The 26,962-nt window shown below is 43.8% G+C and overlaps 1 protein-coding gene across 1 annotated transcript in view; it reads right to left on the reverse strand.

Annotated features, from left to right (window-relative positions):
• LOC124614075 (protein bric-a-brac 1-like) overlaps positions 1-26,962 on the reverse strand; it is an 843,081-nt gene that overhangs the window by 698,517 nt on the left and 117,602 nt on the right. The window lies entirely within an intron of this gene.

Consider the following 26,962-nt stretch of genomic DNA (forward strand, 5'->3'; position numbering starts at 1 on the left):
ATCCAACGGTAAATTATTCCTATCCCGAACATGAGCAACACTATGTAACATTCACCAACTTTTTCTTTCTCCCACGAATCATTAGACTCCGTCGTAATTTACAACAGTTCCTCATAGGAAGAAAATGATATCTGGTTCACCGTACTCCCCGTACAGCGAACGTTCAATTTTTTGGTGTATGAGCAACAGATCGTGGCTGTGAGATACCTAATTGAGCTGTTGTTATCTAATGTCAACATACTACTGTTTCGCATAGGAGAAACGTAAAACTGAATTACTGTACTCAGTAATAGCGTGTGGTGAGGGCAATGGTTATGCCAATGCTCGTTCCTGTCGTACGTGACAAGGACCCATCTAAAACGATATAGTGCGACAAATTGCAGTTAGTGTAGTAACTTGTTTTGATTAGCAACTCGGAGGTCGTCACTGGTAGTGTCTATTTCTGCTTTCCAACGGCTATACCGCCAAGCACAGGGCATGATGCAACTGTAACGAATGTCTCCACAAATAACTGACAAGCTATAATTTTTGACCAACAGAAAATCAGAACATAAATCGACAGTTGACATCCAGTGTGTCCCAAGGAAGCGCAACAGGGCCGCCAATCCGAAACGTTTCATCAGACAGGGTCAAGCAGCAACTCTGATTGTTCGCTGAGAATACTGTTGTCTACAGGAAAACATCATCTACCGTCGTTGGATTATCTCAACGAAATGTAGAGCGAATGGAACTATTTCACTTCGTGTAATGAACTACAACCCTCTTTAAATGCGGACAAATAACAATGCCCATAACAAAGGGAAATATTTGACAATGTCCAAACCAAGATCATCACAAAAACTATAAAGCGAAACGAAATGGGACGAACACGTAAGACCGCCAACCGGGAGGGCTAGTTGAAGATCTCGATTTGCTGAAAGGCTTCAAACAAACTGTCTTGGTGTAAAGGAAACCGCCAATGCGACAAATTGTACAATACTGCTCCAGTTTTAGGAGTGCTTATCAAGTAGGCGTAACAAAAGACAATGACGCGCTGCTAGCAATGAAAAGTGATGCCCTAGATGAGATTACAGTAAAGATGCTCACAGAACTCAAGTGGGGGCCCCTCTTAAAAATGCGACGTATTTCCCATAAAAACTGTTGAATAAATTTTGAGAACCGATAGTCGACAAAATCAGAACAGCACTTACTTTCCGTTCCATTGCATATCTCGAATAGAGATGGCGGATGTAAGATAGACGGGTTAGGACGTGTACCGAGATAAATACAGTCACTTCTCCTTCGTTCCATACGCGAATGGCATAGGGCATAAAAGAGCTAATATTGGAACGAAGTATCTTCCGCCAAATAGAGTGCAGTGACCTGTAGAATACATAGGGGAAGCACAAAATTTGGGAACTTTAAAAAACAAATTACCATGAGTAATACGCTCTAGGAAAACTGTTGGCATTCAAAACGGCTTTCAGTCGTCTCTAGATGGTTAGCTGTGGGTCCTCTGAGGTTTTCAATCGCATCTCATACAGCTCTTCATGCAAAACAATAACCAGTTCAGATAACAATGATGGAGGTGGATAGAGACAGCGCACCCTTCTCTCCAAAGTAGACCACAAAGGCTCAACAATATTGACATCCGGTGACTGTGGTGGCCAGGGGAGCTGAGACAATTATTGATCCTCGTGCTCACAAAACCAATCCTGGACGATTAGCGTTCTGTTAACAGGAGACCTATTGTCTTGGAACACAGCATCACGATTGGGGAACAAACATTATACCATGGAAGGCACCTGATCGGCCACAATCGTCACACACTCCTTGACAGCAATGCATTGCAAAGTAAGCATGGGGCACGTTGAATGCTACGATATGGCCGCGTAAATCATCACCAAACCCCCGCCATGTTCCACTGACTGGTTTTGGAATTCCAACTCGCTGTGCAGTTCCCTGCTTACGGAGTCCCCTCCGTGTTGTTTTGGTGCCGACAGAGCTCGTGAGTGTGACGTTCGGTACAGCAGTGACTTTTGCATCCGTCACAATCCTCTTCAATAACTGTCTGCCAGGATCACTGAACACACGATTTCGTTCGCGTTGTGACTTAGCCGATGAGGTTCCTCCGCTTTCCCTATACGTGGTACATGTCTTCGACCTGGTGCCTCTTGAAATACCGAGCACTTGGGCTCCGTTGGTTATGGAAGTACCCACCATACGAGCACCAACAATTTGCCCACATTCGAACTCACTCAGCTCCAAATAACACACACTCAACTACACGGAATACTCTTCTGACCACGACTGATAGTCGGAACGTAGGCCTATTGACGACATTATACAGGTGCCGGTCGTGGTCAAATTTGACAGCGCAACCTGCAGGTTAGTAACTGATTTTTATGCTCAAGCAAGCATTTCTCGGGGGTCTTTCCATATTTCCGTCCAGTTCCTGCATATGCGCATGTACACTCCTTGGTGCAGATGCTCTTTGGGAAACATAAGCACGAAAACAATGAAAATTTAGCTTTTGTAAAGCCAAAGATACCAGTTTCTACACAACGTGTCATTATCTCTCAAATATCGTGAGGAAAGACAGTGTTTTATATATACATACAATCAAGTAACATACTTGGCGGCGCAAGTGTTTGTAGCAAGGTTATTAAATTTATTTTATCACCTTCTCAGTTCTCGTCGTTTCCAGAATCAGAATCTTCTACGAAAAATGAACATTATAGCAACGCAATACCAAGCAGTTAAGAAATCCGATGTCTGCGGTCTGTACTCGCAGTACAGCTTTCTTCTTGGAAAACCTATGGTAAAGTATTGTATACAGAGGTTGCACGTCTGGTAGAAACACTATATCAAGAGAAATATCGTTTTAGTATAGTTTGCTACACGAATCTCACAGTGAGATTTGGTTAATCGGAAGAACGAATTAGCGATGACGTTTTGAATATTCTAACTGTCAAGTTCATGTCAGGGCTGAATCCTGCATAAAAATGAAGAAATCTCGTTTTTGGTTTCCTTGCCGTTCGTAGACCTACTTGTCTCCCCAAACATCCACTTGGCGGCTTTCGGGCAAGACAAAGCACGTCTCAAATCCTTCAGGTGAAACGTCATTCAGTCCAACAAAATCAACTGCTGGAATACGGAGAATCTACTGCTTGTCAATTGCATCCAGCTCGCTCGGCGACTATTAGCTGACATTCAAACAAGACGTTACTGTAGACACTAGAAACAGCGTGGTCCGTGACTCGTTAACAAAAGCACTTCTAATTTTACAGTTCCGTCGATATCAGCCACAACTCGAAAGCCATATTTACGCTCCGCTGGCCGCGTTATCTTTCTTGATGTGTCTTACACAAAGCATTAACCGTTTTTAAGGAAATTATACGCTCTGTAATAGCAGACCACTGTTACGAACAAACAATGCACGTGAATAAGGCAAGCGGCTGGGAATTGAATTAGCATAAATTATTTTGGCTGGAAATCGTGGGGGGAGGGGGGAGGGGGGGCAGAGAGGAGGAGGTAGCTCCCAGACTTGTCTTTTTTTTTTTTATTGCTACTGGAAGGGTCCGGCTTGATTACATGCATCATCAACACGCTTTCTATATTTACAGTGTCTAACCAAACAATAAATGATGCATTACGAAAGTGCGCTGTTTGTGAAGTGCATAAGGCTATGGCGACAGAGATGAGCATGTTTCAAAATACATACATCCAATTTGGTCCTTTCCCTTTGTCTCTATATGTACGCATATCGTGTTTAACATACGAAATGAACGTTTAAATTATGCACCGTGCTTCATTACTTGTACATTTAGGGGAGCGGCTATTCATGCGCCTCGCGTGTCACGCCGGCGGACTTTTTTCGTGCCCCGCCCCCACCCCTCCCCTCGGCGCTCGCGGACACGTTTTGTCACATGCAGAGCTCCGCCAATTGTAATCTCCGACGCGCGGAGGATCCCGCCAGCCGGATAAAGAATTCACGCCCACAATTTTTGTCAGAGGCCATGTGCCGCGAGGTTTATTATGCATTCTTTCCGCAATTATTTTTGTTTTTTGCTATGTCGCCGACGGACCCGCACCGTCCGCGGAAAACAAATATCGCCGCACTTTTATACTTTGTCTAAATATTGTGCAAGGCGCTACGCAAACAACGGAGGCTCTTGTATCAACACCTAATAGAAACACGTCTTCCCCTCATTACCATGCTCCGCAGATATTGAAGTCCCGGGGAAAACAAATAGAGGGAAAGCGAAGAATCAATAATGTACAGATTCAGAAATTCTCGTCTGTCGTCACACAGCGGAAAACAAATCTCACAGAAAATGATTACTTCGTTCAAAGAAAGAAACCGAATAGCCCCTTAAGATGACGCGAGATGGTGCTTGAAAAAAGATTCATTACGAGCAAGAATTCGAATTCCAGCATGTTCGTAGGTCCGTATGAAAAATTGAATCAGCAGAGTTAAATCAGTGTGTAAAAGTGTTTCTCTGCATCGGACAGGCAGAAGAATGTCTACATGAAAAAGCAACATCTGCCAGTATATGCCAATGTAACGTCAAGTCGTCACTCGCGCGCACACCGTAGGTAAGCACCATAAACCAGCCTGCAACCGCGCCGGGGCGATTTGATCCGAGTGAAGCTGACCTCATGTTTACACTAAACAACGTAGAAGTCACTGAACAGCGCCGCTTCTAGTGACTTTTTTCTTTACCGTTAAGACTGTAGAGCGAGCAATGACTGGGACGAAACAAAGAGCTATAGATGTAACCGCCAGCAGCACATTATGATACATGACAATTGCTTTACGTAAAACCAAGAGGAATCTTCTTCCAAAGTTTTCTAACACGATCTTCAGCTCAAGTCGTGTCAAACAAATTTGCAATGAAAATATTTTGCCTGAAATTCTGGCTTTATTCAAGGGATAATTTTTCATATTATCCATTATTTCCAGCACACATGCCTGAAAGAAATCCAGCTTCTTACATGAGAAACACACATTTAACTGAAACAAAAAAATGGTTCAAATGGCTCTGAGCACTATGGGACTTAACAGCTGTGGTCATCAGTCCCCTAGAACTTAGAACTACTTAAACCTAACTAACCTAAGGACATCACACACATCCATGCCCGAAGGAGGATCCGAACCTGCGACCGTAGCAGTCGCGCGGTTCCGGACTGCGCGCCTAGAACCGCGAGACCACCGCGGCCGGCAACTGAAACAAAGATCGAAGGAATGGCTACTACGGCTTCTTCTCACAGCATTATAAAATTAAACGCTATTTTTTAATACTGTAAAAAGTAGTCGAGGTAGCTATCGCTTTCGCATCTAAAAACATGTATGAATAGACAGAGAGAGGATTTCCCATCCCACGCCCGGGTTCCTGGGTTCGATTCCCGGCGGGGTCACGGATTTTCTCTGCCTCGTGATGGCTGGGTGTTGTGTGATGTGCTTAGGTTAGTTAGGTTTAAGTAGATCTAAGTTCTAGGGGACTGATGACCATAGATGTTAAGCCCCATAGTGCTCAGAGCCATTTGAACCATTTGAACCAACTGTCGATGGTCTCTGTCCGTCAATAGACGAGGTCAGCCTACACGTTTTGTGTTGAACGTTTCCCTTCACGTTTCCACTTCACTATCACATCGGAAACAGTGGACCTAGGATGTTTAGGAGTGTCGAAATCTCGCATACAGACGTATGACGTAAGTGACATCCAATCACCTGACCACGTTCGAAGTTCGTGAGTTCCGCGCGAGTGCCCCATTCTGCTCTCTCACGATGTCTAATGATTACTGAGGTCACTGATATGGAGTACCTGGCAATAGGTGGCAGCACAATGTACCTAATATGAAAAACGTATGTTTTGGTAGTGTCCGGATACTTTTGATCACAACTGCCGTTTGGTCACTTCGCGGCAACTTCCTATGTGCGATATACTGCTCTACTTTGTTTCTTCTCTTAGTTGTCTACGCCCTGAACTTGCTTTGGACCATTTCCCACCGATTGCTGCTCTCTTGGAGAACGCGGCGTTGACTCCACCAGCGAGGTGACCCGCCAGCCTTCGCGAGCGGCCGCGCTAACTTTAGCGCGGCCGTGGTATAGACTGCAGTAACACAATTATCCCCTATCCCGTTCCACGAAACGCGGCTCACGAACGAGTGTGCCTCCACCGTAAACTGTTACAGCTGGTCGCGCCCCTACGCACACTAGCGAAGCTCGCGACACGGAGAAGGCAGGCCGACGTTAATTTCAGCATTAACAGAAGACGCTAGGCGCACACAGTATCTTTCTACGAAATTCTACTTACATGTTTTTAAGTTAAGGCTAGTGTTATCCAATCTCTGAATGTTTCCTACGTGAGAAAAATGCACGTGTCTTCTCACAGTCTGGGTGAAGCACGAGACAATTAATTAGCCGACAACACAAGTTACTTCAAAGTCATGCCTCGAGTTAGAGCAACTGCATTTATTAACAAAAAATATTATAATGGCTGCGGATGTTACAAGCTGTTCGTTGTTTCTTCTAGTTCCGTCAGTATGAGCAATATCAGGACGGAGAGTTTAATTCGTATCAAATTTTATTCATTATCATCAGGTTCCTCTTTTCTCCTTCTTCTTCTTCTTCTTCTTCTTCTTCTTCTTCTCAGCGTTAATCCCGTGTAGTACGGAGTCCTCTGAACACAATAAAAAACAATTTAACTTTTCTTTTAATTTTGAGGCCGGATGCCCTTCCTATGGCCGAAATATTATTTAGTAATGAGTATTTTTCATATTTCGTCGGCTTGACTGAGTAATGCTGTGCTTAGTGGTATACATCCGAGTCATTGGTGCCTTGATAAGTGCTCTACAGTTCTCGCGGACAAAGTCCTCTGCTCTTCCGGTTGGAGCGAAGCTGCAACATGTTACAGATAGCTGCGAGAATCTGCTATTGGTAACACCTTTGGAGTGGGCGCAATTTGGCCCTTTAGCAAGTATCGTCACAATATCCTCACTCAGATGTTTGTCGGTGAGATCATTTACAACTTCATCCATCTTGTCTTGGATTATTGCGCAACAATCGAGTTTTGCTTTCTGTTGCGCACACGTTTCCAAGTGCATCGATTCCGCTCCCGATCTTGTCCAATTGTCAACCAATTTTCAAGAATCTGCAGAGTGTGTGGCCAACATGTAAAGACGAAGTGACGTCCAGAGTTCGACCGGTGTCACGAATTCTCTCTCATACTAGTGCCAGACTTGCACAGCATGTTACCCTACTGGACGATGGTGTGTTAATATGTTGTTTGATTTTGATGAACGTAGGCAGAACTTGTTCATCTCGACGCCTTGTCAGAAAGTTCAGCGTGGTTTGAGTCCAGACAGCGAGTACATACAACAAAACTCTCAGCACCTGAAAAGCAACTGGGTTGGTCGTGGAAATATTGTAAAAAAAAACCAATTATTATTTAGTAACTCGGGTATTTGCTTCTTCCAATAATCTAACTAGGATGACGTATCCTCTGGACACGATCGTCGGAGCATTGTTGTAATATTAATAGGTACCTCTCCGGGAACATCGCCTTGTCGAAACACTAACAATGCGGACGAGAGACTTGTGTGTTCGTGTGAAGCTGAGGACTATGCCGGTTGTAGTGCAGCTACTGGCACGGTCTCCCATGCCGAATAGGCCTTAGTGGATGAAACGGACAAATAGCGTCCCACAACATCACATCTCTTCCATTCCCACCGTCATTCCCCAATTACCGAGGTACCCAACTCAAGGTGTGATGCGATACTTGCCGAGGGAGATGTGCCTGAACGGAGCCTCGGGGATACCAGGCGATCTCCCTCAGTAATTAGTTTTGCACCGCGTGGGGCTCCGTGGTATCGACCTAATATATCCGTAATTCTCGTGGAACCAAATTGGAGAAAACAGAACAAAACAAAAACTGAGGGATTGTGCGAGACCTCAAAAATTCAAGCATTGGGGTTGCATCCGATGGAAGCTGTTTCCGTAACGGCATTGGGCAATATATCAGTCTAACAAGTGGAAATCGTCACTGAGAATTTGAACCAGATCAAGATCAAATCTGTTTCTGGGGCACAGAGAACGAAAACGTCTAAGAGAACAAATAGAAAAGGAAGCCAAAGAATGGCTTGCTAAGAAGAAATGTAGGGAATGAAAAGGTCTTGAACCTAAAACATCAAAAAGAAGTTTTTCTCAACTGAAGGAGGCAAACAGACATGTTCTACCTGCAAGATAAGGAACGAGAGAACAAGAGAGAAACAGACGTATAGTACTGTAATGTTGGTTTTCAGGATGGCGGTTATCCAAGATATCCACTATCAACATCTCATCAGAGCAGGTGTGGCTTGTTCAGATGGCTCCCCTTGACAAAGCTGGAAGAGGGGGGGGGGGGGCGGTAGGTCCCAAATTCAGCAGGTTATATCTGGACAAAGGTGTTCTCGTCATCGTCTGTGAGGTGATGGGAACAGTGGATAGCCTTAAGGAGATGGTGTCCAAGATATGGCCGTGGGAAGAGGCGAAGCTGCTGATCAAGGCAGCACAGGGACTATTCAAGACAGCGAAGATATCAATCCGAGCACCTAAATTACGTAAGGATGTACCTCAAAAGATCCTGGTCAACAAATAATAGGATCAGAACCAGAAAGTCTCAACACATGACAGGAGGGTAATCAATTAAATGGTTGCATCGGAAGGCCAAACCGACGCAGTGAAGATGGTGAAAAATCTCTGAGGGCAAAGCGAGAGTAGGACCTGAAACTGTACTTAGAATTCTCGCAGGTTACTGTCACGATAATCACAGACATCGGAATGCATCATTGCGCCAAGCTGGCAGCTTCAACTGTTGCAGATAAACACGATAAGGAAGCAACTGGCGCCCTGAGTCGCTTTCTGGAAAGATAGGAGGCGGACATGGCCCTGAGCCAGGAACCCTATTTATATGAAGGGGGTGTTTCAAGCCTCGGAGGATCTGGAGGTAAGCTAAATTCTAGAAATATAAAAACCCACAGAACATGCATTTTTTGTTAAGATTGGGGTTTCATTCATAGTGGTGGCGAACTTCTGTCCTAGGGACTCAGTGAACTTCATGATGAAACAGCATGAGGAAGGGAAAACAAGGAAATTCGTACTGGTCTCAGCTTACCTTCCTTACGAACAGTTCTCTCCTTCCCACGAAATGAGGAGACTGATGCACATCTGTTCACAGCTTAAAGAACAACTGTTGGTTGGTTCTGATACCAATGCCCACAGCCCTGTGGGGGAGAACAGCTGCACCAACAGCAGAGGCGAGCGCCTATTGGAATACCTATTGAAGAGTAATTTCGAGAACTTGAATGGAAGTAAGGAACCTACCTTTAGGAATACAAGAAGAGAAGTCTTAACTGACAAAGCTTTTGGGTCCTTTCTTATCTGACCACATACATGTGTCACATTTGTGGTTGAAAAGGGTGTTAAACTGATGATGGCCTATAGGAAACCTAGGTAAAAAAGACAGGGGACAGGAAATAATATAAGAAAGAGCCAAACTCAGCAGATTTATAGGAAATGGCAGATGAAGTGACGTCTGCCATTATGGGCTCGTACTTAGAATCACCAAGAAGTGCACAAACAAGAATGTACCTTGATGGAACAACTCTGAATTGCAAAGGAAGCAGGTGAGAAGACTGTTCAACTTTGCAAGAAGGAAGGGGTACTGAGTAATAGATCGGGAGGCCCTTGCCAGATACAGCATTGCGATTAAACAAGCGAAACTATTCTGGAATGTATTCTGTGATGAGGTGGAAGGTACAGCTATACGCACCAGACTTCATAAAATCCTCAGCAGAAAACCAACCAAACCAGTAGGCACTCAAAGGAATGAGAATGCTGAGTATACAAGGATAGCGCGCGAGATGCTGGATGTATCCTTGAAAAAGTAGAAAAAATCTCTACACTTCCAGGAAACTGCTCTCTGCAACATCCTGTGCTAAGTGACTTTTAGCGATACTACCTTCGAATCCAAGGTTACACCTGCAGAAGCACATGACATTAAGACCACCTTATGTAGTTGGATTAGCAGTACGATGAATAGAAGAACTCATCGAAGGGTGAAATACTTTAGGTGACGTGACATTTGCCAAGGATACACAGATGATTTAGTCACAATAATGCTCTGAAAATTTGGTAGTACCGCTAGAACAATGGCACAATGCACATTGAACATTATGCAAATGGTGCAGAAACAAGGATCTAAGGATCAGCCGCAAGAAAACTGTTGTGGTACGAGGTGCATTCAAGTTATAACACCTCCGACTTTTTTCTAACAAAAATGGCTCTGAGCACTATGGGACTCAACTGCTGAGGTCATTAGTCCCCTAGAACTTAGAACTAGTTAAACCTAACTAACCTAAGGACATCACAAACATCCATGCCCGAGGCAGGATTCGAACCTGCGACCGTAGCGGTCTTGCGGTTCCAGACTGCAGCGCCTTTAACCGCACGGCCACTTCGGCCGGCTTTTTTCTAACAAACTAATCATACAAAAACTATGGAACTTGTGTTACTTCTCAATGTAAACTCCCTGCAGTCGTACACATTTTTCACAACGTCGACGTCATGATTCAATAGCCGCTGCGAACACTTGCTGGTTTGACCAACGTAAAATCACTAATGCAATAGTGGCATGACTAGTGAAAGTGTGACCACAGAGAATGTCTTTCATTGTTGGATATATTAACAGAGACTTATATTTTTTTGAGTATGTACACTTTCAATAGCAGCAAATATAAAATACTGATTTAGCATACAAGCGATATTGTTCGTTAGCTGAAGAACATGTAAGTCAGATATATAACAACCAAATAAATATCTTCTGCTCGTTGGTGTCTACTTCAGTTTATTCAGACAACTTTCTGGAGTGATGAGGCAGATAGTAATGTGAAAAATGTCGTTAAAATCTATTCCCATCAATTTTATTTTCAGAAGATACAGTAGCATACTGGGCTTTTCGCCATACGTGGTAGACTGCATTACGAAAGACTTTTTCACGACTGCGCATGCAGGTCCCAGGGTCCCATATTAACCCTCACAATAGCAAGGGAGGGGGCGGTGGTAGTTTATGCCCTTTTTTGAATATTATAACCTAGTCATTTTCTTCACATTTCAAAATTTTGAAAAAATATTGTTTTTAATTAGTTCTTCTAACTGATTCCGTAATAGTTTTAAATTTTTCAGTAAAACTTAACCCAAAAATTTAAGTTTCAGTAGTGGGTATAACTTGTCAAAACGAATGTCATATTCACTTTTTCAGGTTCACGAACCTTCTTACACATTAACATATCTTTAAAAAGTATCTTATGAATAAAAGTCAACGACAACTAACGAAATTTGTATTTCTTTAAACGTTTTGTGGTGGGCATACAGAAACTCTCCTTGGTAGTACACGTTAGGAAAAATGCATTGATGGTGCTAAGATTGTACTGAAAGACATTTTCAGGTTCTGGACACTACTTATAGATCAGTTACTACTTGAAACGCACGTTAATCATAAAAATTAACAGTAATTAATGAAATTCGTTTAATTTTTAATTTTTGTGGTTGACATAAAGTATTCCCCATTGTTAGTAGTACATGTTAAGGAGTATGCGTTGGTATTGCTAGGGTTAAGATAAATCGAGTTACCTGTTGAGGTGTGTGATGGTAATGAGGCAAAGAGAAAATAACAACTGAAACAATTAGTTCTCTGACAGATTTCAATATTTGTTCTTGGAGGAGGATGAGGAGTACACAAGAATAGGGGATACAAATGACCAGATGTAACTCGTCTCAAGAAGGTTTAAAACACATTGTGCTTTTTCCAGGCACAAGTTTCACTTGGTAGGCATTTGATGTGATCAATGTCCTACTGAAGGGTGAGACCTAATTAAAGACAGGCATTTGGGAACGATTTTTTTGTTCTGGCGCAATTCTGCTCTCATTGCGAAAAATTAAAAAAAAATAAAAAATAAAAGAGAGGAACCTCTATTATGGCTGGTAGTTCTAATTTGATTGGGAACAAATGCTGGAAATTTGCAAGTTAATAAATGAGCTCGATTATATTTCGTAGTAAACATTCATCTATATACAGTACTGGCAGGCTGTAGAATCAAATTATTAACTTGATTGATTACAAGCGTAACGGCAGAGAAGTGTAGACAGCCAATGGTCGCGGCGCGGAGCCGAACTCGTTTCAAACTATAGATTGGCTCGCGGGGCGGGCCGCCCGCCTCTGGCCAGCACGGCCTGACCCGACCGAATTTCATACAGCAGCAGCAGCGGCGGCGGCGGCGGCGGCGGCGGCGGCGGCTCCGTGCTGAATAGCGGCACACGGGGGCTACGTGGGGGGCAGGGTGTACACGGACAATAAAAAACTCATTTGCTCAAATATTAATAGTAACATGTGAAATATTGAACGGCGCTCGTCGTGCGCGGTGTGCGGGGGCGGACGCCTCGAGTGGCGCATAATTATTTCAGCGCCGCTTTCTCTGGCCGCTGCATTATATAAGGGCGGCGGTGGCGGCGGCGGCGTCTCGCCGTGCTGCACTTCCTCCAAGTCCAAGGCGGCGGCGGCGCCGGCAGCGGCCGCTGTGGGCAGGCCTACCTACTGTCGGCTGAGGGGGGGGGGGGGGCACCTCACCATATTCGCGTTGATAATCCTCTTTTCCCCAAAATTTTAGAAAAACAATGAGCTCCCGTATCTACACCGACGCACATGTATCCGTATATCTGGACTCGTGATCATCTTTTAACCGTTTCAATTAATGTACACGACACTGCTTGTAGCTCCCTCGGTTAGCGTGTGCAGTTTAGGTTAGCAAGACACAGACTTTTTGTTCACTATTGAATATTTACAGCTGATCGAAAATTTAGTATCTAGAAGCTGAAGCCGAATACCTCTACTATGCATTTGCGCGGTTATTATATTCGAAGGATACAGAAAAGTGAACTATAAAGAAATACTACACCGTCACGTTAGGATGTGAAACGTGCGTTGAAAAACAAGCAAATATTCAACAGTGTTATGACGATGGTGTTGGAACAGTTAAAGACGTATGTCAGTCAAATACAGAAAACTTCCTGGCATATTGAAATTGTGGGCCGTCACGGGACTCGAACCCGGAACCTTGCTTCCGAAGGTAATTGCTCTACCACCTGAGATATTCAGGCATGACCTGCGAACAGCCCTAATAGCTTTACTTCAGCACGTACCTCTCTCCTACCTTCGACATATTTTACAACGCATACATGCAGGAGAAATCTGAAGTTTGGAAGGTAGTTGAACTGCGGGAAGTAAATCTGTGAGTGCGGCTCGTGAGTGGTGCACTGGTAGCCAAGACGGTAAAGCAATTGTCCGTAGAAGACAATGGTTTCGGGTTCAAGTCCCGGTCCGGCGCACAGTTTTAACCAGCCACAAAGTTTCCTATCACCTTACATTCCGCTACAAAGAAAAAATTAATTCTCGAAGCGCCAGAAAGTGCAATAACAGCAATAATGACAAAATTTGGATGAGTTGTACTTACCGACACCGGAAGTCGGCTCTGACACCGTGACGTAATCAGATTGCGCCGTGTGAGTCACAAGTTCATAAACAGAGGTAGAACAGAACACTGACAATATCTCATCTGCTTTTGTATCATTTTTTTCAGAAGCAGGTTGTAGTGGTGGACCTATCTGGTTGTATATATTAACATGCAGCGCTCTAGTTTTCGTGACAGGGAGATTTGCCAGACCCGGATCGACTCAGCGCGGTAGACAGACAGCCGTTAGTTTGGTACACAGGTCACGCTGAATATATTTTTGGGCTGTTTTCCAGGTTCGTTTAAGAAAATTCTGTGATTGTTCCCCATCTCTGCCAGAAAATCTGATACACAAACAGTTAAATTACGATACTGAACAGAATAGAGTTTACAACATTCAGAGACAGATGGTGCTCAAGACTTCTCCGCCTTAGATTAACTGCCAACTGTGGGGACAGATTACAAACACAAAATAACATAAATTTGGCAAATAACAGCGGACTCCGTACGACAGTATAAACTCAAAGAATAAGAGTTTATAGTGGCCCTGATCTGTAGCTTAGCCTGAAATCTAGGTTAAGTTAAAAGAATAATTGCAAATCTCGCTTTAGCCCGTATTTTACACGTACTGGGTTTCGATGAGTGGTTTTTGCTCCCCATTTTGATGACTTCACGGATGGTATTGGCAGGTTCAATTGAGGAAAAATTATATAAAGCACATGCGGTATGCAAGTCACGCTCAGGTCTCGTGTTACACAATTATTTATGTGATGCACCATCTCCACGCTAATATTCAGCTTTACTATCATGTTAGCTACGATTAAGATGACATATATCATCAGATCTCCTTTTCTGTGAAAGCACTGGTAAGAGGAAGGTATTCCGCGCTGAAGGTCAACAACCCAAGAGCATTTGACGACTCTGAAGTTCGTGACGTCATTGCAGCGTTCAGCAATCTGGCTAGGAACAAAGGGTTATGCGCAGTAAGAAAGATTCCAGCGGACAGACAGAAGCGCCACATTGTCACCCGCGGCACGGCAGCGCGGCGCTCATTCTCGAGTCACGGCGAACCGTTAACGGCTCCCAATATACCGTACTCTCACAACGGGGACACCAACAAAGACATGTCAACGAACCGGCCGCTACGCTGACAATATATAACCGGCCGCAGCGAACATCGTAGGCGGCATCTTTCCGGGAGACTGTATGACCACGAATACGGAAGCTGAATCTTTAGAGATTTCACACAATGGCGGCATCAGTCAAATGAAAAGCGCTGTAATAGCAGAGCTGTCCCATAGGGATTACGGCTTTCTTTTGTAAGCGTCGCGTTGGAATATTGCGTCTACAACCCCGTGATTTCTTCGGCGCGTGACATCTTGTCTGAATAGGAAGCAGGACCTTAAGCACACTTTCTGTCAAAAGTTACTCCTTAATCGAGATCATGACAAACTAGAAGCAAAAATCGAAAGTGTCATACAGTAACAAGTACAGATATCTAGTAGAAGTCATCCAGAATTACTAGACGAATAAATGCAAGACAATTACGAACACATCCCGATACATTAGTTATAAGAAAAATCTCTATCTTTGAATGCACAGTGTTTGATTGCGTGGTCGAAGAGCTGTTACTAAGAATTCGATCGATTTGACGTGGACTGGATATTATCAACACTGTTGTTTGATAAGTAATGCAAGAACAGCAGATGCAACCCTGTAAAACACGCCGTTTAACTTTCGACTCAAGGTGACTTCGGACATCCTGTAGTGGTTAGTATATTGCTACGACGTACTTGCCAGGAGTCATCAACTGAAAAATGGCTCGGAGTACTATGGGACTTAACATCTGAGGTCATCAGTCATCAACTGAACAAGATATTACACTCAGTAAGAACTGCAAAAATGATCGTTTGTTTTTCCAAATAGGTGACGTGGAGCGGTGTATAGCAGCTTTGGGACGATGGAGCATCTTCCTGTTGTTCGACGATGCACATTTATTGTAGAGGATAAAGTCTAACGTACTTTGTACTAGATGCCGTGAAATATGAAAAGGATCAGTGTGTTCATTTGGTGTAACACTATCTAGAGTGAGGACGGACTATGTCCAAACACACCGGAATGTTAGAAATTATCGTAGAGCTGTTAACCTCGCATGGCACCTGAAGAAAGGGTGATTGCCAAAAATCTGATTACAATTGTACGGCTAGTTGTCCCAGATACGCTAAGACCTGCTGCTAGCTGTTTATTATGAAGAAACTTCAAAAAGTAAGTTACACATGTCATCTCACGCTAAAACGTTCCGCAACCAGAGTGGCGGATCGTCAGAAGAGAGTACATGTTCTGGGTTTCCTGCAAACACAGTTATGCTTCTGTACGGATAACAGGTGCATCATGGTGTGGGAGGGAAATGGTGCGGCAACTTGAAATATACTACTGGGTTGAAGTAAGCGGGGCGGTACGATTCTTGGAGGCAAAACGTCTAAACTGCGCACAGATTCACCTGAAATTCTGGTGGCGTAAGGGTCAAATGCAATGTCGCGTCAAGCCGTACTAAAATGGTGCCAACAATTTGACCAGGGCCGCACAGTCGTGGCGATGATCGTGAAGAAACGCCTTCGGTACTGACCACATAATGCAATGTCGAGGAACTCAGTCTTAGTAACCGCACATTTTCCGACTATGAGTACGTTCACACAGAGGTCCTCGAATGACTCCGTCGTCAAGGAGCTGATTTCCACCGTCAATAAATTGAACGATTGGTAGAACGTTGCGACCGTTGTTTACAAAGATTTGATGACTACGTACGAAAACTAGTGGCATGTGTCTATAACACTTTGAAGTGCAGTGCAGCTCTCAATCTAAGGTCCTTGGTCTGCCGTAATATCTTACATTTTGAAGTCCACTAGTACCAAATTTACTTATTCTCAGGCTTAGGATCTTCACCTTTTTCTTCTAATTACAGCATCTCCATGATCAGTTAAACTTACTCCAGTCACGGAAATACGTCGTGCACGAATATGTGGTAGCATTGTGGTTACACGTATGACTCAAATAAAACTGAACATGTCTAATTTTCCATTAGATACACGCATGAAATTTAATTACTATTGCGGGTGTAAGAATATAACTGCGGCAGACATTTCATGGAAACTTTTCTTTAGGGAAATATCTACACGAGAAGTGACTAATTCCTGCATACTCCAGATCATGCGTTGCTTGTCGGGGAGACTGCAACTGAAAACTCAGTATCTTAGTACACGCGTTTTAGGAGTCATTCAAAGCTAAAAGTAACAATGCAAGATATTTCTAGTAGATGGAAATGCCGTCGTGAAGATTAGGTAGGAATGAAAACGCTATGTTAAAAACTCCACCATTAAAGGAAAAGTGGTAGCTGCGATGACGCCAACAGCAATGAGATTCAGTACATATGCAGACGGTCAGGCAACATCCGCGGAACGAAGAATGTAAATATTTAAGCGTGAAACGTTCAAGGGGACCGGTAGCCAAAAACAAAGGGCGTTAATTTCTTGCGCGGGCGAGGGAGGACGTCGGCGGCAAGCGGTGTAACTGGCGTGTCGCCGCACTCTTTGGGCAGTAATCAGTGGCTGCCCCTACCCCGGAATATTAACCGTACTCCATTATACATACCGTTCGCAAAAACTGACGAGCGCAGTGAAAAAGACCGCGGGAGACTTGGCGTACGAGCGCCAGCGGACGGCCAGCGCGGTCCGGCCTGTTTAAAAATTCAACACTCGGAAAAAGGACGCGTCATTTAACAATTCCAATCATTATACATTTCCAGTGATTGCGACAAGCGCGCGGCTGGTGAATATAAATTGCCAGAAACGCCCCTTCATTAACCGACGATGGGAACAGACTTACATATATTCATAAATAGCCTTATCCAAAAGCTAGAATTCGTTACACGTCCAGAGTCGACTGAAGGGCCAGAGCCTGTCGACGTCTGCCTTAAGGGGAATATCGACAGGAGGGTAACAAACACACTTTATAAAAGCGGAAACATTAGTATACTGCGACCAGTTGCATTACCACTCACTTAACCCTGACCACACATAATGGACGTTGCGTCATGAGCCCTTACGGCATTGCATCGCGTCTCTTCATTATGAGAAGATCGGCACACTTCGGAACGACGCTGTCACTTTGAAATATAGGAGGGCAACCACAGATTAATATTTATATAAGGCTATGTTAGCCATCTGAGACGAACCATCACTCTGGTGCTCAAAATTGGAGAATCAAACATGGAGCACGTGTTCAAGCGAAGCGTGAAGATAGGGCGACGTGTGATACGAGAGGGTGTCCGTTACACATGCCTTGGCTAGTGCATGAGCAACTAATTCCACAACGCCATTCCCGCTGTTTAAATCCAACTCGACTAATAAAAACAGGAGAGACCCATTTAACTAGAACGACTGTTACTGGCTAATCCTACTAAGCTCACTGATGACACCCGCAGCAGATCCTGAAAACGAAATTCTTCTCAGAGGTTTGTGCGAAACGTAAGGCGTAAAGAAGTTTACTAGAACTACACAGGGACTGCCGTTGCGGTGCACATTCCTCGTGCACGTCAGTGTATCAACCAAACATGAATATATGGAAAAGAGCATTCTAGATTTGTCTATGTGAATCTGCGATTACTTGTTTTACCATGTGTTACTATTATAATCAAATTCAGCATCGACTGGTAGCTAACAACGGTTGATGCGTGTTAAGAAGCAAGCAAGCGATCCCTCTCTTCCATTTTCTTTGTGTTCCGTCAGAGAACCTCACGGATAAGTTTTGGCATCTTTCTTTCTACTTTATGTAGTCTATTCACCTGGTATAATCTACGGAAGCTTGGTAGAATTGGTAAGACGTCGCTTCGGAGACCGTACAGAGGTCGGCGTGTTACATTTAGCGTCAAGAACTATCCCCAGCCGGCAGAAGTCGTCCATCTTGCTTCTGGCGGATGCTAACAAATCGGAGGGGCCGCGAAGAACTGAACGCCGCACGCGCCATGTTGTCATTATCCGCTTGTGCGATTGCTGGAAGAGGCACACGCAAGTCATCAGCGAGAGGCGGCGGGGGTGCAGGAAATAAGCAACGTTGCTACTGCCTCCCGCTGAACACGCCCGCCCTTCAGAAGCTGCGGCGTGTCGAAGGGGCGCCATAAAGTGATTACCGGCGACTCCATTCCAGGAAATGTTACTGCAAGATGGCTCCACTAACCGATCACTGAGCAGGCGTAGTTTGCATGCTGCGTTCTTAAAAGCGTAACTTACAAAGAAGCTGGTCCGACCATGAACAATACACCATACAGCAGCAGCTTCATCGTAGACAAAACAGTAATTCCATGCCAAGGATTGCTCCTGTTCTCTGGAGAGCAGATACACATAATGGAACATACCCACTATTGGCAATGGGCGAAAATGTTCGTTTTTATTATATGAATGCGTGGTCCGAAAGAACAGACAACATGCATTAATAAAATTAATTCGCCTAGATGGAGAGTAGATCTATCTTCGTGAGGATGGACAAGTACGTCCGACCTCCTGCGGGAATCTTAAGAGTAATAACCAGTGAGTAAACTGGACAGGGCCTGTGGATGGGTGGCGCTCGGTGGGAATGTGGAACGGCTATGAGGGGCACCGAGATAGTGCGCGCACTTGCGGTAACGGAGGGCGCAGTGGCTAATGCAACTGCCTAGTAAGCTGGGTTCGAATCTCTGTCCGGTATACATTTTCACTCGTTGCCGCTAATTCCGCCTAATGTCCCGATGCAGCTGACATCAGTAATCCCTTTCCTTTCTCCCCGCCTCCACCTTCAATTTATATATAATGTTCGTATTTGGTGCAGAATCGAAGGAGCTGTGATTCCTACTCCTTAATTATTTTGCAGTAGCGTCGCCTTACCTTAGTAATATTTAGTCACATATACACTGAGTTTTTTTTACATTTATTTTATCAGTTCCAAAACTGTGCATAAAAAATTCCCTCATCATATTTGTATATTTAGTCATCATTTCCACAAAGATTAACAAATGGTTCAAATAGCTCTGAGCACTATGGGACTTAACTGCTGAGGTCATCCCCTAGAACTTAGAACTACTTAATCCTAACTAACCTAAGGACATCACACATATCCATGCCTGAGGCAGGATTCGAACCTGCGACCGTAGCGGTCGCGCGGTTCCAGACTGTAGCGCCTAGAGCCGCTCGGCCACTCCGGCCGGCCCCTATTTTACAACAAATACGCAGTCACGACAAGAAAATGGTGATCCGGTAAAAGCAGACCTCTTATAAAGCGTGCAGTTATTTATCATTTGTGTAGTTTATGACTAATTACACAGCCAAAAGTACACCTCAAGGCAGAATTAGCAACAGAAGACAGAAGTGGCGTTCCACCTCCACATCAAAGAGTTAATTTACCTACATTCTTGTTGCTTAACAGAATATGTTGCTTCCAAGTTTTGTGAGCCTTATATCGTTCCGAGTTCCTGTTCATAACAATGTCCACAATTTACCAACCTCGTGACTTAAATTTTTGTTAAGTCAACGACAGACGTTTCACCAGTTAACTGCCCGAAACAAATACTAAAATGAGGCGCTAGGAGAACTTCGGGCCGGCCGCGGTGGTCTAGCGGTTCTAGGCGCGCAGTCCGGAATCGCGCGACTGCTACGGTCGCAGGTTCGAATCCTGCCTCGGGCATGGATGTGTGTGATGTCCTTAGGTTAGTTAGGTTTAAGTAGTGCTAAGTTCTAGGGGACTGATGACCACAGTAGTTAAGTCCCATAGTGCTCAGAGCCATTTGAACCATTTGAGAACTTCGGCTGAAGAATCCAACAAAACGGTTTAAGTATACGAGAACAGCGAAAAAAAGTAAGGTGGAAGGCGGGATCTATTAGATTAAGAGGTGGAGCGTTACATACACTGCAATCTGATGCTTGTCATCTATAGCTGATGTCCTACTTGCTCGATGCCTGGCTGCAGCGTTTGTTACCAACTACATAGGAAATGGCGTAATTTATAAAAATGGTTCAAATGGCTCTGAGCACTATGGGACTCAACTGCTGAGGTCATTAGTCCCCTAGAACTTAGAACTAGTTAAACCTAACTAACCTAAGGACATCACAAACATCCATGCCCGAGGCAGGATTCGAACCTGCGACCGTAGCGGTCTTGCGGTTCCAGACTGCAGCGCTTTTAACCGCACGGCCACTTCGGCCGGCTCGTAATTTATAATCTCTGCTATCTGTAGCACAGATGCTATCTGAGGTTCAGAAAATGTACTGCGCTAGCTGAATTGGGGTTTGCATTACAATTCTGCTGTTATAGTAAGTGAAGTGTAAATTATGTTGCTGATCTGTTTCCACGATTCCTACCGCAGCCTGGATCCTGCCCATATTCTTTTGCGTGGGGATCTAGGTTTCAGATCCATGGTTTTGTAAAATTTCGTCTGTTTTCCGTTGTCTTTTTGTTCAGCGTATTTCTAATTGTACCACAGAAAGCGTTAAATTTTAGAATCTAGTTGTCAATTTCATTGTCTAAATTCCGTCCTACGTCACAGCCGAAATACTGAAAGCGGGTTCTTTGTTCCAGTACTACATTATTTATTAGAAATTAAGATCTCGTTTTGTTTCTTCACACAAAAATTCCTGTTTCTGTTTGTATTATTATTATTATTATATTGCTTTTATTCGAAAGTTTTTCAGTGAAAATGTACGAAATGCAACCTTATATATTGGCCATGTCATCCCGAGTCGAAAATGAAAGGAAAAGGAAAAGAATACATCAGTTAAAAGTTGATACGGTAACATTCCACGGCACTTCAACTATATCTACATACGTTAAACGCAGCAAATTTTGTGAGTGTAGTGTGCAAAGTTTTAACTTACTGTTCCAACGAAAGGAGAGAAAGCAAGTATTTAGCCGTACCAGTGTAAGCGATGCAGGGCAGAAACAGGCGACAAACGAGGGGAAACGTGAATGGGAGAGGGGGAGAGAGAGAGAGAGAGAGAGAGAGAGAGAGAGAGAGAGAGAGAGAGAGAGAGAGTTTACTAGCGCAGAGCGTGCAGCCAGGGGGCCGCTGCCAATTCTCGAGCAATTGGAGCACTGCTCGTGGCCCCGGCCACCTCCCATTTCCTTCCATTTCCGCCCGCTCACGAAACGTGGGAGATACGTCATATCCGAGCATTCGCAGGTTAAGAACACGACGACTAGCTTGGCCTTTACCAAAGGAGGGTAGCTTCAAGCCCAATGCACATCATCATACGCTTCAAACATATCCACAACACACCAAGTCTAGTCAAGTTTGAACATGTGCCAGAAGTGGGACTTAACGAATGTATGTTCAAAATAGTACGAAATGTGCTCACCGGGTATGTTACCCTGTATGTACACCAAAACACACAGTGAGGTAAAAATTAAGTATCATAAAAAGGCAGTGATCTCTCATACTAGTACACCACATGTTTTGTACTCTCTTCGGCTGGAGCTGTTTACTAACAGCATCTATAGCTGATGTCCTACTTGCTCGATGCCTGGCTGCAGCGTTTGTTACCAACTACATAGGAAATGGCGTAATTTATAATCTCTGCTATCTGGAATTTCAAATAGCTGAAAAAAAACGGCAATTTACGTGTTCATTACTCCGTCTGAAATTCGAATGTATTCAATGTGTTAGACAACCAGACAAACCCATTAAAGCATACCAGAAAGGTATTTGAAAATTTCTGGAGAATAAGTACATTGATCTTCGAAGTTTTCCCAGCACCATTTTTTTTTAAAGTTACTGTACTACTAAGGCTGCCCCAGTCCTCATACCTACGTGTGACAAGCAACGATTTTCTATACTCTGTCCGCCTCAGTAGCGTAGCGGAAGTGTTACCGCCTATCACGCAAGGGGCCTGGGTTAGATTCCCGGCAGGGATCGGGGTGTTGTGTGTCCATCATCGTTTTCATCTGTTTCGCAAGTCGCCGAAGTGGCGTGAAGTAAAATAGTCTTGCAATACGGCGGCCGAACTCCCTGAACGGGGCCTCCCGGCCAACAATGCCATACGGTCATTTCATTTCTATACCTTCACGCTCCGCCAAATATCAGTGCTTGTAGCACCTACAAAGACAGCCGGTCCAACTGACGAAATATTTCCTCAAATATACAACTGCTAATATGATTGGACAACGGGAAAACTGTCGATAGGTCTTGAGAAGACGGGTAATTCTAGCCTACAGCAGAGATACAGATAATAGGTGCTCTTCTCAAATAAGAGCTTCTTCAGCTCGTATATTATAATCTTGTATGAACTTCATTGTCACTATCGTGCGAATACACAACTTCTAACAAGAGATATAATTTTGCCGGAGAATTCTCGGTAGTGCCATGAGACGCAGTCACTAACAGATCCACTTTTTAAGAGTATCAATGCGTATTGTGAGGTACCTGCGACTACAGAAAAGCTTGAGGTTCTTGACATGTGGGACGTGACGTGTTTACATGCCTGGATATATGTGTAATTATAAACAACGTGTAATACATCCATCTCAGGAAAGTTATATGAAAAAGTACGAATTAGAAAGAAATCAACGATTTACAAGTTCGATGATGTCTACGACTTTTAATTTCAGCGCTGCACGTATTGCAGAAAGAAAATACGGCAGGCAAACTTGCTTGACAATGAATCCAGACTTCAGAACAACCGTCACTACTGGGCAGAAATAACCTCACACAATAAGAATTCTTTCACGTGTCAGACACTACTGGAATAATCAGTCACTGTTCTTTTAATATCAGGTAAGATAATTACGTAATGCACGTAAACCTTACTAATAAAGAAGAAACACGAAAACGTGAAAGATAAGAGGTCTAATTTTCTAGACCGATCAACGATATTGCCATTTACAAATATTTTCATGATAGAATAAATAAACGTGTGTGGCCTAGACGCAACAGTTGACGTCAATGACGGCAAAAGGCAATCTTGACGGACGTGACTTTTATTGCCGTTATGTTTCGTACCCAGGTAACACAGGAAGAAAAGCTGTTGGTCATTAACGATAACAGCTGCCGACAAGTAGTACGTGGCGTAGTAGAAAATCTCAGAATGATTTTTCCTGTGTCAAGTGTCGGATGTGGCACACTTGCGTGGCTTTTTTGGTCACCGGATACTGGAGTGTAATTACGGAGAGGCGGCTACGAGTAGGCGCATGTAGTCGTGCTTCAGCTGTGCGGGGTGGCAGCTGCAGGCCTCTCGCACCTGCCGCTCGCCCGTATGTGCCGTGGAAGCGCCAGACAACGGAACACTCTGATTTCCCAAATATCAGCTACCTTAGCAGGCAAACGCGCTGACATCCGCTTCCTGTTTGAAGTTGTTGACCGAGGATCCCTCACCAGGCGCTAAGTCTAAAACGGAGCTCAACAAGGCAGAAAGTCGCTGAGAACACTCGCGAACTTCGCGTGAATACCAAAATGGTTGGTAGGGTTCTATTAATGCAACCTAGAATACAGTTCCAGCGTTTGAGGTCTTATCAAGTAGGCACGTCAGAAGACGTCGAACGAATGCTGAGACGCGATGCTAGGGTCGTTAACAGACTGATATAGTCCATATCAAAGTATAACGAGACGCAATACGATACGAAATGGTAATCTCTGGAAGAAATGTAACGCTCTTCTCACGAAACCCTGCTGGATAAATTTAGAGAAAATGCCTCACTGAAGAAGCCAAAATTGAATTTTCCAGAGTGAACTGCAATGCAGTTGTGCATCTGTCTTGTTATTCGAGCTGTCTGCTGCTAACTCTGAAAAAGTCTGTTTTCTTCCAACGACTGCCGGTGTACAAGTTAAGTTTCACAGATGATTGTTTAGATCACCTGCTAATCCAAGTGCGTCAAAAGCACCAATTACGAACCAACCGATAATTTTTTTTCTTTTCGAGTTTGGTAAATTAGTTTTAGGTATCGTTTCATAACAAGAACACATTTGACACATATGGGATGCATTTTTTTCAGATTTTCACTGCTCAGCGCTCTGACAATGACATACTTTCTCCATACATTAGTTAAAGCTTGCAAGACGTGATAAATCCGGCCTTTAATAAGTTACTATGTAAAGCATTCAAATCATCTGATGATAACTTTATAAGAAGTTGAAACCGATTATGCGATTATGACACCATTTGTGTGGCTGGAGGTTCGTAAAATACAATAAAGGAATTTTGCTCTTGCTTGTGTCTGCTGTACTACAGAGTATGATGCATATATTTGTATACTAATGCGTAGCCTCTCTTATTATTCTCAATTTAGTAGCCAAAATATAAAATACTGAATCTAATACTTCCTTTATCTCCGTGATGCAGAGTTCAGAAAACGTATTTTAAATATGAATAAAACTGTTGGAGAGAAAGGGGTAAAACGAATGCAAATCATTGTCAGAAATGAAAAAAAAAACCAACTAAAAGTGACATGAAATCCCAGGAGCGACTGAGGTTTGCATTCCAAAGCTTTGTATCTGTAGCCCGACGCTCTCTTAGCCACCAAACCACGTGTTGTATCAGGAGAGTCTTAATTTTGAACTGTCGCAGCAGTAATGTTGAAATTGCTAGGCAAAGCTACGGTCCATTGGAATAAATTACTGTTAGATCGGATCATTTTAGAGCTAAATAATAAATGTTTGGAGGCGAATAATAAACACAGTTTTAAAAAAAATAGTGTTCGCTGTATGCTTTAATCTGACGATGAAATACCAAGTCCTCGCGCAGTTGTAATATAATGGAGCTATAAATACCCACGTCAACACCCTCGCCCCCTTTCCTACTCCCTCTGCCCTCCAAATCTGCTGACTGGTAATCCCACTGTAGTATCACGTTCACATGTTTTGGTGACAGTGAGGTGCACTGCAACCCATGTACGGGAAAGAAACGTGGAGTGTGCGGTGTTGAGACTTAAGCTGTAGCGGCGACAGCGGCGGTGTCACGGCGCAGAGCGCCAGACGCCTGGGCCACGCCGCGGCCGGATTGTTCCTAATAACAGAGCGGCTCCTCTGGCCGGCGCGCCGGCCATTACGAGAAATGAACAACGACCCGCAGATGTTCCGGTAAAACACCTATATCATTAGGCCGGCCCTCGGAACTAAATTGACTGCGGCTGGTGCGCACCTTACAAAACAACATTCGGAACGCGGCGAATGCGCAGGCACGCAGGGGTGCGCCGTGTCGCTACAGCTCGCAGCCAAAAAGAAGTCCCTACAATTGCAACGCGACCGCCATTTGAAAACAGCCGTACCGAAGTCGCCGTCAAGTTCAACGATCGTTTAAGAATAGCTGGAGGACAAGAAAAAAAGACGCCGAGTTCCATGTACACGCAAAGCAAGCACGTCGCCCATGCTCGGTAACACCTGCCAGTAAAACTTTTATAGAAAATCTAATCTTGTTAACAATCATCATCATCATTATCATCATCAACAACAACAACAACAACAACAATCTCATATTCACAGTCGAATAAAGACCACCTCCAGACTCTTCCATGCAATGCTGTCTTCAACAAGAAGCATCCATGTGCTTCTGGATCTTTCGTGAACTTCCACTACCGGCCTTACAATGGGTCGTCGTCTCAGACTTTTCTTATCTGTTGGACTGCCTCGGACCACCTACTATCCATCCGCCTGGCTATACGTCCTACATACCTCCACATCGCTTTCATTGCGGAGATACTATGTCTTCCTGATCAGTCTGCACCTTTTATACTTTTGTTTCCTTTCCTGTCTGTCATAATTCTCTACATGCGCCTCTCCATTACTAGCTAAGTAGCCCTCAGTTTCTGAATAGTCAATGGTCAATACTACTAATACACACTTCTCTCTTCAGAAAAACTTAGGAAGCTTTCCTGTGAAAATTATTTAGTTTCGCTAAGCCACTCCGGCTCATCTTTATTGTGACGTGTTTTTCCTTTTCTCTCCATCCGATCGTAGTCTTTAATGGCCCTAAATATCACAACTCAACAACTGTCTCTCTGATTTCATTGTAGAATTGTACTACTTTCTTTTCGATGGGTTGGTTACAGATTATTTTAGTTTTATACTCAACGATTTTAAAGCTTAATTTGAAATATGTTCTTCCGTTCGTTGTTGAAATTTATCTGCACTAGAAGGAAACAGTTCAATGTCTTCAGCAAAACTTTGTTTCACTAAAACGTATTCTTCCGTTGTTTATCCAATTCAAGGATCTGAAAATTTCATCTATGACTGCTGGGAACTTTTTAGGTGATATCAAATCTTCCTGCCTGCTTCATGTATCAGTCACTATGGCTGGAGACGGAATACACTGATTTTGAAACTATCCCGAACAATGAACACCGCAGATGGCGACGGAAAGCACGAAATATTTCGTCCTTGAACTGTCGATCCTCAAGCGGCAATCCAAAACTCGACGAGTTAGCA

Source organism: Schistocerca americana, chromosome 4 (genome assembly GCF_021461395.2).
Source record: "Schistocerca americana isolate TAMUIC-IGC-003095 chromosome 4, iqSchAmer2.1, whole genome shotgun sequence".
NCBI lineage: Eukaryota > Metazoa > Arthropoda > Insecta > Orthoptera > Acrididae > Schistocerca > Schistocerca americana.